Source organism: Mus musculus, chromosome 12, assembly GCF_000001635.26.
Source record: "Mus musculus strain C57BL/6J chromosome 12, GRCm38.p6 C57BL/6J".
NCBI lineage: Eukaryota > Metazoa > Chordata > Mammalia > Rodentia > Muridae > Mus > Mus musculus.
In genome coordinates this window covers 81,227,843-81,244,202 of record NC_000078.6, presented here as the reverse complement: position 1 = coordinate 81,244,202, position 16,360 = coordinate 81,227,843, and the positions used below count along the sequence as shown (strand labels likewise).

Below are 16,360 nucleotides of genomic sequence, written 5' to 3'. Positions count from 1 at the left end.
TTCTATTCATATTAATTTGTTTTCTTTCTGTGAGTTTGGGCCTTGGCCAGTGACGATATCTCCCCACTGATACAAAATCTGAGACAGAGCAGTTGAGAAGTTTAGTCACAGTGGCCAAACAAGCTTGTGGTGGGACTAGGCTCGGTACCCAAGTGACTTGACTGGAGAGTCAGCAGACAGAAAGTGGCATAGTCCTCCTGGAAGTCACACACTTTAAACTGCTTTCACTATGCAGAACCATTTACAGTGGCTTTGTATGGATGAACTGAAAGGCATGTAGATGTGTCCCTGAAGTCTCATTCATCCTCAAAGAGATGTTTTGTTTTGTTTTGTTTTATAAAAGATTTTCTGAGGGCGGTACCTATAGCTATCAAGTCTTTACCATTGAGATTCTCCTGAGTCCAGATCTGATTCTGGCCCAGTCCCTCTGCCCACTGACTTCCCGTTGGCTTTTACAGCCTCTCTTGGGCCTCGGGGCCTCCCAGTATTTCTGCAAGATGGTGTCTCACCTTCCCTTTACTGCAGCAGGCATTTCTGACCTATTCTGAGGCCACATACCTCTTGCCTCTTTCTCAGGACACTGAGAAAGCATTTAACTTTCTACACATTCCCGTCTACTTCTCCAAAGGGCACCATGGCAGCCTGCTGGCCTCCTTAACCAGCAGCCTCCAATTATCTCTTTGTTGACCTGACTCTCTTCAAGGACTTGACTTTCTCTGGACTTGCCAGCTGCCTTACTCACGTCAAAAAAAAAAAAAAAAAAGTAACATAGAATTCAACAAATGGAGTGATGACACATCTGTTGAGCCTGCAGGCCACAAGTAGGGCAGGGAGGAATCTGTTTTCATGGTCAACATGACAGCTCAAAAGATCAAAGGTCACGACAGAAGTAAATGCCTTCTTCTTCTCAGATAGAGAAACTGAGGCAGAGAAGGACGCTGGCAGGGATTCAGATCTCTGGCTTTATTGTCAATACTCAATCTACTCAACATGGTGTCTGATCTCTATAGGAAGTGTGTCTTCTCAGCTTAGCCATAAGCTTATCCAGAGACCTTTCAGGGCATCTAGGGACCATAGAACAATCTCCAGAAAAGGTCCTGAGGACAAGGATACCCAAAGTGAACTTCCTGAAGTTCCAAGCTCTGGAGTAAGCATGCTGGGTCCTAGGAGCAGTTGGGGACTTGTTTGCTAATCCCGCATGGAGCTAGTATGGGGTGCAGTGAGGTTTGAATTTAGGTCTCTAGAGTGTATCTTCTCCGTACCCTGTGATGAAGGATGGGTGCTTTGAGAACAGATTACAAACAAGCAAACTGAGACCCACAGTACAATCAGTTAGTTCAAGGTCACCTCACTGAGCTAAGAGGGAGAATGCTGCTTTATGTCCGACTCCTGAGAGCCTGTCTTGTCACTTACAATACTCCTGCACTGGCTTCATTTCCTTTCCATCAGATGGGAGCGATAACACCCGTCTCACATGGACGTTGTAAGGGGGACAAAGATAAAAGAAGAGAAAGTGCTTTGAAAATGTAAGCCAGCTCCGCAGATGAGAATGACTCTTGTCACTATCATAGACTGCCAGCCCCTGGGGCTTTGCTGAGCAGGTCTACCCTTTCCACCAGCACCAAAGAACACAATCTGTCTTCAACCGAGCCCCACCCTCTCCGTATGCCTCCTTGCCGGGCAGCCATTTAGTTCATGTTGCATCCTTTCTTGTTGCTGAAGAAATGCAGAACCCTAAATCTGACTCTCAGCATGTTGTAGATAAAGGGAAATACATTGTTTCCCACGGTGCCCTTTGGAAACATTCCTTTTTGGAATCAACTGTACATGCCATTTTCTTCCTAAAATATAAGGTATCTCATTGACGGGGATGCTTTCTGTCTTATGACTGAGAAATGAGAAAGGAAACCAGCATTTCCTTAGCACCGCTATATGTGGATGTTAGCTGACTGTTGGTTATGGCTTCAGTGCAATACGAACCTTAGTATTCCCAAATGTTAGTTTCCACAGACACGTGACAGCAGGACAGAGATTTGAACCCGTGTCTCCAGAACCACCATCTTTCTACCATGGCCTTCTACTGGAGGAGAGTCCCTGGAAAGGAGCTTCTGGGAAAAAAAATGTATGGCAAGGGCAAGGACAGAGGCACATTCAGAACTAGATGGGCCCCTGAACAAGTGGCCCATGCCGGCCCATCAGCCATCCTTACTGGGCTTTATACAGGAGAGCTGTGCTCTCCAGCAGCATGCTGGCAGGAGGCTTAGCAAGGAACAATCTGTCAGGTTGCACTTAGATTCCAGCCAGGGCATTAGTTAGGACACATACTAGTGTGTGCGTCATAAGGACAGAGGGGGGAGGGTGGCAAAAGACTCAAGAGCCATTTTCATCACCAAATCCTGAGCCAAGAGGCTTTCAAAGCAGGGGCAGCTGACAAATGAGCTTATCAGAGTCAGGGAGGCTCACCTCAGCTCCTTCATCAAGTACATCAGGGCAGCTCTTGCAAGAGTGACCCTGCCTTGGGCCATGTATTTATCAGAGCAAACCTGTCAGTTCTACAGCAGCCTGTTTGTTTAGGGATGAGCCTGACATGACTCTCTGAGAAAGCATAGCTAAGGACAAAGTGCTGCTGGGCTTATCTTCCCCGATCCCATCCTCTCTGTAGAAGGCAGATACTATGGGATGTCTCCAGCCAGCAAATGGGAAAAGCAGGACCCAAACGAGTAATATTGTTTTCCTAAGGCAACCTAGCTGGTTTATCAGTGTCCAAATACATTATTTCATCTTTTATACCCAATGCTCTATGCACCATGCAAATAGGAAATCAATCACATGACCAAGACGATTGCTGATAAGCATGCTGCAGTCTCTCCCATCTGGTCTTCCCAGATTAAGCTTGAGGAAAGCCAATTAATTAGTCAATTGTTAGAAATAGTCTGCGGGATAGTTGACCTAATGCCAAAGGAACAAACTCAGGCTCAGTATATGGTCAGAATGCATGGGAAGCTATCATTTCATGCTGCAGTGCTAACATGGGACCCTCCTAGCACCTGTGACAAGTGTAACATGTGATCAGTCACCACGCCCCTAAATCCCATAATGACAAATGTTATTTCAGGCTGAAAACAGAAGATAGTTTATGAAGGCCATTATTGAATGCAGAATCCTGAATCCACTACTAGCTGTAGAGACTTGAATAAGGTGGCAGGTGTTGTTTGAGAAGACTCATTGGCTGCAAAAGGCAGAAAATGAAACTTTGACTTCACTTCTGAGAGGAGAGATTCAGTGGCCCCATGCTAAAGGCTGAGGAGAAAAGTGGCGGCGATGACCAGAGCTTGGATCTCGTCCATCTCCAGGGGTCTTTCCACTCCTCCCATGCCAGCCTTTGTCTCTCGGACTTGCTTCCTCTATCAGAGTGGAGACACAGCTCTAACCAGTCACCGGACCACATCTACAGCTTAAAGATGGCATGGTCTTTGGGTCAGACATTGCTTAGAAAGGCCGCTCCTATTTGAAACACACAGAGGAGGATTCGAGAAATGAATAGAGTCCACATTAGAAAGCCCAGAGGAAGGAGTGTGTCCAGAGTAATGAACAATAATCCTGTCTTCTCTCTCGGGGAGGGTTTGGTGTAATCGTGGTGAACTGGATACCCAAACACCTGACAGAAACAAAGGAAAAACATTATTTGGGGTTCATAGTTTCAGTTCATCAGAGTGGAGAAGGCGGGATGGGGCAGCTGAGATCAAGGCTGCAGGAAAACGTGGCAGCGACTGTTCACAACACAGTGGACCAGAAATCAAAGAGCAAAACCAGGACCAGAGACTAATTAGAAGCTTCAAAAGCCTAGGCTCCCATGTTCTGCGCCCACTAACTAGGCTCCGCCTTGTAATAGTTCACAGCTTCCTAAAATAGCATCATCAGCTGAAGAATAAACATTTAAACCATGAATCTATTGGAGCTACTGCATTCAAATCATAGCAGCAGAACATGATCAAAGGCAAACCAACCTACAACTGTGAAAAAGCCACTCGCTTATAGCACAAGAGCCCTGACTGTCTGGAGGAGGGGTACACATTTGCACCTACCATAGGGTGGGGGGAGGGCATTGTGGGAGAGCTGGGGCTTCTAGAATAGTCAAATAACAACCTCAACAAATTATATGAATAGTGGAGGTGGAAAGAGATGAGGTGGTAGCTCCAGTTTGAAAATGTATACTTATGACATGACAGTGTCTTGGAGTATTTTTCTTTGAGAGGGGAGAAGAAAAATCTCAAATTGCTTTATAATGAACTTATGGCAAGATGGGCAAAATAGATCATAGTTTGCAATTAGTGGTTGCTAAGTTGTTCTAGCTTTCCTTTAAGCATGACTTTGTAAAATGAAAAGTCAGTTAGGTTTTTAAAAAAAAAAAACTATTGAAACCTATTGAAGGAGGAAGATTATGTTGCCTTGAGTTTTAAAGGAGCAGAGGCAATGGTAGCTCAGTCAATCAAGCACATTGGGCTCACAAATCAGATATGTGTGCAGAGCGGTATGGAGTGAGATAAATACTAGACATTTGGAAGATTGGAGCTGAGAGAAGATTTTCAGATGCCAGCTTTGAGAGTAAGATGAGACGTAATAAAAGATAGTCTAAGGAGTAGAAGATATCAGAGCAAGCAAAGGTTTGTGGGAAGAGAAAGGCAGCAAAAAGGGGGGGGTGCTTTTAACACAGGAGCTACCTTCCCCCTTTCTCTTCTTCCTGATTAAAGACAAAAAGAAAACAAACCTGGTTTGTTTAAACTAAAATGAGTGTAAGGTATTTTTCTTTTATTTAAAGGAACTACTTTGTGCTGTCTTCCATCATTAAAAAAAGAGATCTGATGCTGTAAAATTAAAAAAAAAATCTCATAATAGAAAGGAGTAGAAAATGTGATGCTCTGCAGAAGGAAAGATGCAAGAGCTCTCAGCCATGCTGGGCTTGATTATATACAAGATGGGTAGCTCCTGCTGGGAGTTGTAGCTACTGCCCAGCAGTGCATGCTTTCTGTGCAGCTGTTTTCTGCACATTCAGAGCTTTGTGAAATCCCTCAACCATCAATAACTGATCAGTAATTGATCTTTAGCCAGTGTTTATGAACCTGGAGTCCATGGATCATTAGGGGTTTGATGACTGGAGTTTTTATAGAGCCCATGAACCATCTGAAATTATATGCAAACTATTGTATGTGCTTGGATACACGTGAATTCTCAGGGAAGTTCATGACTTCCCAATGACTAAGAATTACTCCTAGAGCCAAGAGAGAGCCAGATGCAACCATTGCAGCTCTCTCAACTAGGGTTCAGTTTGATACTTCCATAGTGGGGCTACTTCTAGTTGAACAAACTCACCAAAGATGTCTTAGCATGTTACTATAAGAATCAAAAATGCTTATTTAGAGTAGGTAATGCTGTGAATTAGTACCTCCAAAGATAGAGGGTCTGTCGCAGTTGAGAAAGAGCACCATCAGATTCTTGAGGTGGCTTTGTCTTTGCATCTTAACCCTGAAAATAGTTGTGCCTTCTCTAAATCAAACCTTTATGCCTCAATTAAGATTATATCGTCAGATCTGGGATTCTAGGGGTAAAATATAGCTCTTATGAAAAGTCAGTTATAGTCTGCTTTTATCTATTAACAGGCGTGAAGCTTTTGAAATTGACAAGTGCACTGCAGGATGTGCATATTTATGCAAAATGTTGAAGGTCTCACAAATACTCAGTTGCAGTAGAGAAAAAATATAATTCACAGCACAGAGTTTTTTAAAATGTCAGATCAACCTGAAGGATGCATGAGGAAGACAGAGCAAGAATCCTTCTGGTGAAATGTAGATCAATCTACAGGCAGCCAGTATGCTGATTAAAGAAATTGTCTTTTGGAGAAAAACAATAGAAGCCAATTGAAAAACAAGCATCTCATTGCATGAAAACAGTGAGCAGGGGTCAAAATGGCATGGTTGTATGCTGGGGTAATTAACAGCTGGAATTACAAAAGCATGCTCAAAAAGAAGAAAGAGTACTTAGAAGAAAAAAATAATCCTAGCAGATCCTCAAAATAAAGAGATTATATAGACTGTAATTAACAATGATCAAAAACATATCTTAGAATAGATAGCAGAGGAGAGTCTGCCAACACCAAGAAATGGTAAATATTTAAAGTAATGAAATGTCAGTTCCTTCATTAGATTGTTGCATAATGTATATCTCTGTCAAAACAGCACAGTGTACCCCACACCCTTGTGCAAGTCTTATATGCACAACAACAAAAATAGAGGTAGTTAAATAGGAAGTTAGGGAGTGATGCTCATTTGGGCCTGAATCATTGGATAAGCCCTCCTAGGTACCTTACTCCTCTCTGTATAAATTCCGTATTTGTAGAGTAGATCCATAAATAGATTTTACACTGCCCTTTTTGTGTATAAGTGCTGAATCTGTCTCTCTACAAACCTGTTTCCTCATGTCTACACATTTCCCAAATCAGTATGCCAAACCAGAAGGGATTATTTTCAAATATCTGTTGTCTTAAATTTTTCAAAACCTACTTTTTATATGAGTTCTTCAATGTTTTAACCTCCCTTCTTCTAGTCCACCACCCACCACAGGCAGTGGAAAAGAAAGATTATTAGGATACTGGGAAAGTGAACCTGTTTACAAATTTCTCTTTGGAGCAATTCAATCTGTGTTGTCAGGATTTTAGCAGTTCAATTCACATGAATCAGCAGCAGCAGCTCAATACACTCACAAACCCTTCACAAATATACCAGCAGTCCAGTTCAATAGTGTCAGGATAGCAAACACATGAGCAAACAATGAGCAGTGGTGGCAAAGCTAGCTATGCAAGCCATGTCACCATCCATTGAGTCCTGTTTGTGCTCCCTCCAAACATCACATGTCCATGAGTCTTGCCTCACTATATGAGTCTCTCTTAGCAAAACTTACCATGAGTCGGTATCAGCCTATATCACTCCAGCAATCAGCCATGAGTCTCAGGAAGTGGCAAGAAGCCACCAGAACACCACCAATTTTTTTTTTTTGGTGCGTTTCTTTTTATTGAGTCATAACAAATGATGACCACGGTAAGGCATATCACCTAATCCAGTGTCATCCACTGTCTGTTGGGTTATTTTTATATTCCTTTTTAACATCATGTGTCCATTCACGTGTTTGATTTAGCTAAACATCCTTTCAGGAAAACATCTTTTGACATAGCTGTCATTCCAAAAAAACTAGTAGCTTCCAGTTCAATCATCCTCAACTCTTGCAGAAGGCCCTCTACCTACCTATGGTATCCCTATTATTTACTTTGGTATAAAACATTTGTCTTATGCACCATTTCTGCATTCAGAATGTTTCAACCTTCCATTCCTTCCTTTGTTTGATCATTCATTCATTTCATAAGGCCCTACACTGATCTGGAAATTAGTCAAGGCTCCAGGGATGGTCATATTAGCAAGCAATTGCAGTTGAATGTGGTTAAGTGCTACTCAATCCAATATAACATGCTGACATAGGACATAGGATAGCTTCCAGTATAAGGAGTTTGGAAGATAACTGAAATCTAAAGATTGGATGGCATTTTAGTTTCTTTCCCATTTGCTATTATTTAAAAAATACTCCAACAAAATCAACTTAATGGATGGTGGAGAAGTCACGTCATCAGAAGCTCAAAGCAGCTAGCCATATTGTACCTGTAGAAGAAGAGAGCAATAAATGCATGAATGCTAGTGAGCAGCTCAATTGTTCCACTCTTATACTGCCTAAGATCCATTGCCTAGGGAATGGTGCCACCCATGGCGGGCTTGTTCTCCAACTTTAAACTGTAATCAAGATGAGCTCCCAATAGACATGCTCAGAGGCCCATTTCCCAGGTGAATCTAAATTCTATCAAGTTAAAAATTAAAAGTAAGCGTAACAGGTAGAAACCACGCAGAGATCGAGTAACAGCATTCCAGGAAAATATCTCTTGTTTGAGGGGAAGGGAGGGCATAAAGGAGATTTGCTCCAGAACAGATGCAGAGAATGAAGCTGAGTGAGCATGAATCATCGTAGGAAACTGAGTTCCAGAATCCCAGCCAGAGGCATTGGTGACTAATACGGGAGAGGCTGGGTAGGAGATAAAAGGATGAAAGGGTACTTGTGAGATGTAACTGGGCAAAAACGACGGGGACTAGTTTATGATTAGAAGCTTGGTAATTCAGAGTGGTAGCCAGGAAACAGGAGTGGATAGGTGGCTTCAAAATCCACTGACATGGGGCTTGAAGGTGAGGCAGCTTTTGCAAAGTTCCACTATGGAATGTTTGAATTTGGTATCTTCATGATGGCCAGTTGTAAGATTATAAGGATAGACTTGAGAGTGGATGGGTGAAGGTCACTGGAAATGAAAAGACCAAGGGACTGAGGGCCAAGGATATTTAATTAGTCATCTTTGGTACTAGCTTCAGCCAGGGTGCTGTCAAGAAGACTGTGAGCCAGGCACCAAAGCCATTACTGGCAAGGCAAGTGACTCAGACGTCAGAAGACAGTGGCAGGAAACAGCAGGAGAAGCTTCATAGCCTGATGGGGAAGAGCCATTACCTGTGGGTAGCAGGGAGGACAGAGCTGGTTCCAGCTGACACAGCTCTGAAAGATTAGCTTTGAAGCAATCCTTAGGAAGGAAGCAGCAGAACTCATAAGCAGAGCGGGGGAGGGAGGGCATCCTACCTTCCCCGGGAAACCTTCCTAGAGGAATGCTATTCCCAGGACATGCTGACCTAAAAGGTTTGTTAGTTCTCAAAACACCACCAGCCAGCATCTCACAGCTTGTGCCCATGACTTTCGACTGTAGCCATGGGGACCAACTCCACTGTCTGCTTTCTCATTGTCCCATCTCAGCCTGCAATAGTTACAGCCTCCCGTCTCTTGTCTCAACTCCATAAACCTCCTGAGTTCCAAATGGCTATTTCCAAGATTGTTTTAACGTCTACCAGCCGAACCTTCTTTCCACTGACTACTCACTTTCCACAGCATCTGCCTGTTCTCCATCAAGGACTGTCTGCCCCTCTTGATGGACAGAGGATCCAATTTATACCTGTCTATTTCTAGCCTATCCCTTCCACGTGATAGTTAGGTGCTGCATACATATTTAGGATACCAGTTAGCTTTTTCTATTTGACAGGAGCAAAATTCAGGTTCATGAATGCCTGCTAGAGAGTGGAAGTGGCAGAGGAGATGTGGAGCCCAATGTCTGAAAAACATAAACACGAGATAGGAGATGCTGACTTACTTTCTTCCTGGATTCTTGAAGACATTGCTTTGTGTTTGTTTCAGCCGCCTAAGAACTGAAATTGCAAGTGACAGCATAAGTGCTCTTCCTGTACGTCCAAAAAGGAGAATTGAATATTTGACCAAGAGTAAGTGCTTAAGACAGGAATAAGGCAGAAAGAATAGCTCTTGAGATATGTTTACCACAAAGCAATAAAAATAAGTGAAGATAAGTATGATTAAATATCAAGTGTGTGAACCTGTTGACCCCAAGGCCCAAGGGTCATTGATACACAATGCTTCTATGACTCCCTGCCCATCCATAGATAACAACATAAACATTTAGTTAATTTTCTGAAAACCTGAGATGGTTGAGAGATATACTGAGGCCCAAGAGCCTCCTTAGGAAGGCTGTACTTCACAGCCATCTGCCTCTCTATCTCCTCCCCACTCTTCATATTGAACTATTCTTCTTTTCCTGTTTTTATGATGGTTGTCATAATGACACTCTTAACATAGACTTTTGCTAGGACAATTAAAGTTAAGAATTACCCTCAATTATTTTCCCTTTGAGCAATCATGGCAATTTTTAAAATATGTTATATAGTTGGAGATGCTCCAAGGATTTATGATTCTTTGAATAGCCACAAAGACAGTGAGGCCTGTATTGTGAGTGGTAGAACAATGGATTCTGAGGCCTCTTGTTATAGTCAGTTGTGGCCTTTGGAGTTGCAAGAGGCTCACACCAGGAATCTGGAACCTTTTCCCTCATTGCTCAGCACTATCTTTATGTAGTAGGGGATCTGATTTATGCCATTTGACCCACTTCACAAGAACATAGACACTAGCATGTTTCTGGAGTAGAGTGCTAGGCATGTCTTCTCCTTAGGCAATGGGAATAGAAATACTGATTCTGTAGTTATTGAGATTCTACCAGAACTCAGCCTTTCTGCAAGAAGAAATGTGGGTCAAAGGAAAGCTTTGAGCTTAGAATCAGCCAACTGGGCTGGAATCCTGGCTTCTATCCACTTCTCTGTGCTACTCTAGACATTTTACTACATCCCTCTGATGTACCATCAGTATCTGCCTCATCAACTTGCAATGGGAATTAAATGAGATAAGTTGGAAGAAACGCTCAATAAATGCTGGTTATTAAAATGCCATAGAGAGCACAGAGTTGCTGGTTAGTTTTCTGTTAGCTTGACACAAGCTGGAGTCATATGGAGGAGACATCTCAGTTGAGCTAGTGCCTCTAGTCAACTGGCCTGTGGGGCATTTTCTTGATTGATGGTCGATATAACTCACTTTGTGTGGTGCTACCCCTGGGCTGTTGGTCCTGAGTGTTATAGAAAACAGGCTGAGCAAGCCACAGGCAGCAAGTCAGTAAGCAGAGCTCCTCCATGGCCTCTGCATCAGTTCCTGCCTCCAGGTTCCTACCCAGAATTCCTCATTCTGGCTCCCCTCAGTGATGGACTTGCATAAGCAGTCAGGCAAAATAAAAACTCTTTCCTCCCCAAGTTGCTTTGGTCATAGTGTCTTATCACAGCACTTCAAAACTCAGCCAATCACAAGGTGACAGATGATGTCCCAAACTGCTTTGGTTTCCTTGAATGTGAAAATAGACATTCCCAGTAGAAACTCTGTCTCTCTCATCTCTCAGCTGTGTGACCTTAGATAAGTTGCGTAATCCCCCTGTGTCTTAGCTTTAACACGTGTAAAAGAAGATACAATAATTTCTACTGTTGTTGGGTTGTAACCGCTGAATGAGCTCATACAAGAAAAGCAGCCAGTGCCTGGGACAGGTGTGGCAGTATGAGCTTCGGTTACTATCAAATGACATGTGGCATAGGACATTTAAGAGCTAGTCTTTGAGGTCCTTTCAAGTTGTCTAAATCAGACTGGATTCACAGTAAACATGTCTACCTTCTCCATGACACTGGGAATTCCTAAAGAGCAGGGAGATTGTTTTTAATTCATCTTTGCCCAGTGTTGTATCTTAGTAGCATGTGTCCCATTCATCAGGCTCCAAGCATTGTGTTGGGGATATTATCGGAGTGTGGCCACTCCAGTCAATGCAGGCAAGGAGGTGAGTTGGATTAAGGGTAGAGAAAAGCCTCGGGGCACCACACTACTAGTAAACAACCTGAACTACCTACCTGCATTGCCATCCAGGGAGAGTGGGGCCCACAGTTCACCTTCACCGAGAACAGTGTAACATCTGTGCTATTATTACTATTTGTTATTATTATTTTGTGGTTTTTGTGTGCATGTTGGTATGATTTGTTTCACTATACATGAAAATGGTGAAAATAGAATTTAGGGGAAGTTGCCAAACATGCACATGAGGGCTATAAATTTGACCAGGAGGTATAGTTCTTAATATTTGTAAGCCATATCATACTTAGCTTTTCAAAATGATGAACAACATCTTATTTGTCTTTTTAACACTTTCATCCCCTAATATCAATCGCATTTGGTAGAAACCCAATAATCATTTATAAGTGGCATCAAATGTCTCAGTCACAATACCTGACACACTATGGTGTGTCTCGCTGTGTCTTCCTGCTCAACACCAACTTCATGAGCTTCATACAAGTGTCCCTAGGTCCTTTCTTTTCTCCTGGTGTTCTTCACACCTGCACAGCCCCATCTGTCTTACATGGGAAAAGAATCCCATTAATGGAATGGAATTCTAGGACTCTGAATCACAGGAGCTCTTTAGACCCTGCAGTACAGTGTTTGAAGTCCAGACTTTCTCTCTGCTTTCCCTCCCGGGAGAGTCTCTGATTCTCCGTGAACATGTAGCAATGCCAGAAAATATGCCACTTTCCCCTCTTTTCATGCCAGGCCTCTGAGAACCGCTCTCCCCCAGGAAACTGAATACTTAACAGAGATGGAGAGGGACTTTGAGACATGAGGTACTTGTTGATGTGAGAGAAAAGGTAAATGCTCTCTCTGTCTGATGGCTTCAGTGACAAGTTCGCTTCTTTAGAAATTTAACCAGACAGTATGAGTACAAATTTTAAAAAAACAACAATGTGTTGAGCTCCACTGAGTAATGACCAGCAGGGGGAAAGGTTAAGGGAACCAACCATTCACTCTCAGGATTTCTATCCCCATGCCCAAGAAGGCTGATGACAGCAACAAGCATTGAAATGCCTCTTAAAGGGGGATATAAATAATAAAGATGATAAGGAAAAAAAAGAGGAGGAGGAAGAGGAGGAGGAGGAGGAAGAATACAAGGAAGAGGAAGAAGAGGAGGAGGGGAAGGAGAAGGAGGAGAAGCGCTGTAACCATTTAGGAAACAGGCAAGGGAAGTTAATTAACAGAGATGTAACCTCCATCTTGGAAAATAGCAAGATGACACCATCTTTTGCAGGATCTTTTAATTAAAACAGATTCCATGATTAATGTTAGCATTGTGAAGAGCTACATAGCAATGACTATGTATTGAGCAGTTTATACTAGGTAATATGAAAGCACCTCACTGAATTCTCCTGTCAACCTATCATATATGAGAAACTAGAGACTTAATGCCACCACCATCACCCCGCCAGTGCTATCTAGCTATAAGCGACAGAGATGTCATTCAAGCATAGATCAGCCTGTGCACTCTCCTCTTAACTTCTCCCTGTACAACAATATTCCTGATTCATGGAAATAGGCTGACTTCACACATCTCTTTTGTTGCCTTCAGAATGTCTAAGTTGGGATTAGGTAAGACTTGTAGTCAGGAAAGAAGAAGAGCATTGAAAAGATTTCCGACCTCATTAGCTGAAGGCAGGAGCCTAATTCACCCTCGATCACTCACCAACTGCATGAACTTAGGCAGATTCCTTGACACTTCTGCATCTCAATTGCCACAACCTGCAAGGGAGAGTGAATCTAACTCATGAATGATGGTGGAGTGTTGTGATAATCCAATGAAATGATTCTCTACACAAAAGAGTTTGTTGTTTATACAAAGGATTTTTTGTATTCCTAAACCTCTGAATATTAGAGGCCAGTAGTAGTCAACTGGGAACAGAAAATATGGCCCACTACCTGTGCACTGTTGGTGTATTCAGGTTTGGCTCTGTGGAAGGAGAACCACACTGCTCTCTTTCTCCTTTTCCTCCAGAACTTAAGGTAATTGCAGCTGACTCTCCAACAGGACTCGCTCCTACTTGGGAGAAAGACCAAGATCCTTAAAAACTAGCCTGTTTGTTGCACTTTCAGTAATATAATAAGTTCCTTGATAACTATTCTGCCTAGCCTACAAGAATATGCACTTTATAAATGTCAAAGAGCTATGCAGAAAACATAAATCAGAATCAGAGGGCTCCACGCTAGAGGCATGCACCTTCAAAAAACGTCACTCTGTGCATTTGGCCACAATATAAAGATGATGCTGAGAAGAGGTTCCAGTTAGGTCCCAAAAATGGGACAATAGAAACCAATGATGAGCAATATGAAGGCTCGAGGAGTCGGGTAAACCATTTCCTTTTGACCAGGAGTTTCCATTTTGAGTCTTGTCTTCTTCCTGTCCTGCCCCATTCTGCCTCAATACTTGCCTCCCCCTAGCCCCAGAACAAAGAGCTGGGGCATGAAAGCAGATGATAACCTAAGGAACTCAGAATAGGGGAGACAGGAGAGAATGCAGTCAAGTGTTGTCTACCTGCTCTGGAATTCCTGGACAGCTTGACTTCAGACTGCCTCTTCTGAACTCCTTCTGTGCTCACAGCACTTAACTTCCTTTAGTTTTGTTTCTCCTTTGGTTCAACTTCTTGTTCTTATGTGTAATACTTCACACTGAGTGACCACATTTTGCCAGAAGGGTTTTGGCATAGCCAGAAACCTCCCCAGCCCCTCCCCCACCCCCCAAGCTTACAGGACCATCAACACGAGAGAGTGAGAGATAAAAGAAGTAGGTGCTGGGTGCAAAAGTCAGCGACAGGCCAGAAGCTAAAGCTAGAGCAGGTTTGAATGAGGTAGACTCATGAGTAAAGCCACTGGAGGTTTCTGGAGATGAGATCTCAGCCTGGGGGGCAAAGATTACATAATAAATGTACTACAATCCTTTGCTGATGTTTTAAGAAGATTTTATTTTTTTAAGAACACCAAAAAACCCAAAAAACAAAAAAAGAATCTTTAAAAAATTCTATCAGCTAAGCCACCACAACTGGAGACATGTATCTCCAGCTAGTTGGGAAGCTGAGGTAGGAAGACAGAAAGACTGAGACCTGCCTGGACCACAAAGAGAGTTTAAGGCTAACTTGTGCAAATTTGCAAGACTCTGTCTCAAAAGTATAAAATTGTGGCTGGGTATATAGCTCCATAGCTACTTTGGAACTTGCTTTGTAAGCCAGAGTGGCCTCAAACTTAGAGATCTACCTGTCCCTGTCTCCCAAGTGCTGAGATTAAAAGCATCCACCACCACACCCAGCCACCTGATTAGTTCTTGATGTTCGAACTCGGACAAATGAGAAATCAGGTCAGAAAAAAAGATGTCTGCTGCAACTGTGTTCCATCTTCTAGGTGCTAAGCTATTCTCAGAAAGACTAGTGTTTATCAGAATCTTCTAGTTTCTTGTCTAAATACATGCTCCCCAGATCTGCTGGGTCAGCATCTTAGACTAGGGCATAGCAGCCAGCACATTCGGCCTTCCCCCAGGGTTTTTAAGATGGAAGCATCAGTAACCATGTTTTAAAAGATTCTACCCAGAATCCTCTCTTCCTAGAAGTGGAATTGTCCAAGAAGGACTCTTCACATTGATAATGGCAATGCTGTCTTTATCCGCTTTTTGGTTACATTTCATTGTATCATTATACTCAGCTTTAATAAACTGTTTTTGATAACCACTGGTATATTGAGATAGATAATGGATTTAGATTCCAGATGGCTTGAGTTCGACCCCCAAGTCTGCCACTTACCAGCTATGAGACACTAGGAAAATTGCCAACTCCTCCGCCCTTTCCTTGTGAAGAGATAATCCTACTTACCCAAGCCATTTTAAAGACCCAGTGAAATGATGTTAGGAACAGTGGAGCTTTCTGCAAGATCCAGTTTTGTCATCATCAGCTCAGAGCCTACCTGCCCTCCTGCAAATCCACCAAGCATATCAGAGTTCTGAGCAGTTTCATTTCTGCCCTTGTACGACTTTGATTTCTTCCATGGATTGAACCCAGGACCAATCACGGGCCATGATGTAGGGACAGGACTTTGTTCTTACAAAGGTGTCTGGTCTCATCGACCTCTGAACTCTAGAATAACTGATTCTATTATCCTCAACCTCACTTGCTGTCCCCTGTCTTGATTGATGGTAAAGCCATCTGAGGAAGGCTCCAGGGCTCAAGGCTGTGTTCAGTGAAGAAAGAGGTTTTTAGCATTGTCCTCTTTCTCTTCCCTTCCCTTCCCTTCCCTTCCCTTCCCTTCCCTTCCCTTCCCTTCCCTTCCCTTCCCTTCCCTTCCCTTCCCTTCCCTTCCCTTCCCTCCCCTACCCTCCCCTTGTCTCCCTCTCCCTTTCCTTCCCACCTTTACCAGGCAGCACCTGTCTTCTTGCAGCATCTCCTGATGAAATGCTCTGCTAAAGCTCCTTAGAGAATGTCAACTCCCAGGAACAGTCCACAGCCAGGGCAGATGATCTTTATGGCTGAGCTCCATGCTTTCTTTCAAGCTGTCCTTCCCCCTCCCTGCTCCACCATCACCATAGCAACCCAGTGGTATAAAAAAGTAAAAGAGCTAAGGCATCTAAATATAGTACCAGTTCCAACACTTTCAGCATGGCGCCTAAAACCTGGGATGTAACAGCTAGAAGCATCCAAATAGAGGATGCTTCCAGAAGAAAGGATGGTAGGGGTGGGGATCTAGGGGCAGGATAGGGGAAGGGGCAGCTGGTCGCTGAGCCCATTGCCTGTGTTTCCCCATTTAACTCCCACAACTACCCAATGTAGAAGTTATCCTCACATTATTGCTGAAGAGACAGAAGCTCCGAGAGGTTAGGCTCAATGCCAGGATCGCACATCTGCCAGCAATAGAGGTGACGTTAGCTGAAGTTTTCACTATTCAGACTTCACTCACTTTCCCTCTACTATAGAGACAGATTCAGGTGGAGATTCTGTTGGGC

The 16,360-nt window shown here is 43.2% G+C and overlaps 1 protein-coding gene and 1 long non-coding RNA gene across 6 annotated transcripts in view; one reads left to right on the top strand and one right to left on the bottom strand.

Moving 5' to 3' along the window:
- The window catches only part of Slc8a3 (solute carrier family 8 (sodium/calcium exchanger), member 3), a 135,818-nt gene that overhangs the window by 89,530 nt on the left and 29,928 nt on the right, over positions 1-16,360 (top strand). The gene's annotated exons all lie outside the window — the stretch shown is intronic.
- Positions 945-15,919, bottom strand: Gm3693 (predicted gene 3693). Its single transcript, NR_152198.1, has 2 exons — positions 15,769-15,919; positions 945-3,658 (listed from the first exon to the last, which is right to left on the bottom strand). It is a non-coding gene; the product is annotated as a predicted gene 3693 (long non-coding RNA).